Below are 2,178 nucleotides of genomic sequence, written 5' to 3' on the forward strand. Positions count from 1 at the left end.
CTACCTGGCCCTCAGTTCTCATGGCCCAGACCCCACCTTTCTTCCAAAACAGCAGTTTTCTCCAGCATATGAAGATTTCATTTTCCATGGCCACAATGTAAATGCAATATGTGTCCCATCAAAGTTCTACGGAAAAAACTCAACAATTCCTTTGGAAGTTCACAAAAGCCCAGAGCCCTGGCGGGGGCGCCTCTGCTGGCCAGCCACCGGCCACTCTGCCAAGTGGTCAGGACAAGCAGGCCGAGCAGGAGGCCAGCCGGTGCCCAAGGACAGGGCTCAGGAAGAAAGAGTCCGACTGCAACTGGTGGGCCGGCTCCTTCAACTCGTCTCGGAATCGTTTCCAATTTACAGAGAAGGGCAGGGAGCGCGGTGGCCCTGCGTCTGGTCCCAGGACGCCGACGTGCCCTCATTCGTCAGACTCCTGCTCCCACCTGCTGCCTCGGGCCCCACCCAGGCCCCCCAGTGCCACCCAGCTGCTGCGTGTCCTCAGATGGCCCCGGGCCGTCCCCGCGCGGGGCGTCCGCTTCCCTCGGGATGTGGTTTGGGGAGGACGAGCACAGGGATGCAGGGTCCTCAGCCACGCCTGCCGGGCCTGCCTGTCATCTTTTCCGTCGCTGCACTAACAGGACGCCCAGCCACAGCAGCAAGCCTCCTCTCGCCCGGCCCCTGCGTCCCGGCTGTTCCTGGGAGCCTCGGCCTCATCACCGAACCCTCCACTCCGTCTCCACTGCCACGTCAGGGCTCTTCCTCACCCGATTCCCCATTCCTGTCACTCTGAGGACACGAGTGGTTTGTCTGCGTTGGTCCCTTCTGCTCCGGCATCCACTCTCCTTGGTTTGTCTCGCCCAGTTTTCTCGTTAAAGGCTTTCCCTGAGCGCCTCCAGCCTGGAGACATCCTCCCTGTCCCCGAGGGGCTGGGCTCCGCGAGGGGACCGCTCGCGCCCGTGCAGCCGAAGATGTTACCACTTCTGCTGGCCCAGGGCTCGGGCACAAGGAACAGGGCACTGGTTTGGTAGCAGCGGCCTCATGAGGCGTCCCGGCCGCTGGCCTGACCCTGCCACCTCCAGATGCAGCCCTCGGCCTTTTGGGGGCTGCCAGGTCACTGTTACCGGCCCNGAAAACTGCCCCCCACCAAGCTCCCTCCCAGAGCCCTCTGGCCAGTAGCTGTCCTCCAGGGCACATGACAGCAGGACAGCCCAGGCCAACTGGATCACAGTGTGTCACCATGTAACAAGGGTTACAGAGGACTGCGGTCAATCTGGGCCAGGAAGTGGACACAGGTGAGATCCTCAGTCATCAACGCCCCCGAGCCAGCAGTGAGCAGCCTGCCCTGGGCCACACGCCAGCCAGCCCACTCCTCGAGGCCGCCTCACTGTCTTGACGGCCTGGAGCAGGAACCAGCCTGCTGACACCTGCCAGGCCAGCAACCACACACGCCACTCCTCGGGGACACACAGCTCGTGGACCCAAGACCCCCACTCTTGTCCTTGCCATATGGAGGCCACAGTGCAGGGGTGGTGGGTACGGGCTTCAGGGTCAGAGGCTGAGCAGCCACTGAGTCCCCCATCAGGCTCAGCTTTGTCGCCTGCCACTGGACAGAGACACATGGGGACATCGCAAAGCACACAACGGCCAGAGAAAACCGAAGGATATAAAAACACTGAGCCCAGGCCCACAGCTGCTCCTGCAGCAACGGCTGGACGAGGCCTCACTGAGAGCTCGTCCACCCTGCACGGCGTAGGAGCCTGTCCTGGGGGCCGGGCCAGCTGTGCTGACCCCGGGCACTGCTCAGGGTTTCGTCTCACCCCAGCTGCCGGGAACAAGGTCTCAGCTGTAACTGTGCCCACCGAGTGACAAGGAGAGTAGGATGCCACCTTATGGAACTCACAACAAGCAAAGTGACTTCAGGCCAGACGGCCAGCAGCAAGAATGCCCAGGGCAGCCCTGCAGTCAAGCAACTGCGGGACCAGGAACAGTCGCATTCCATGCCCACTGGGAGATGTCAACCCGCACGAGCACAGACCTGGTGAGACCCTGGGGCCTTCCACCTTGCTGGCAGGAGGCCACGTGGAGGCGGCCTAACGATACATCTGGGACACGGGCCACTCGGGCTCCTCTGACCCAGACGCATGGAGGACACATGGGCAGCTGTGCCTGCAGGACACAGGTGTGGGCCAG

Source organism: Hipposideros armiger, unplaced genomic scaffold (assembly GCF_001890085.2).
Source record: "Hipposideros armiger isolate ML-2016 unplaced genomic scaffold, ASM189008v1 scaffold_43, whole genome shotgun sequence".
Taxonomy (NCBI): domain Eukaryota; kingdom Metazoa; phylum Chordata; class Mammalia; order Chiroptera; family Hipposideridae; genus Hipposideros; species Hipposideros armiger.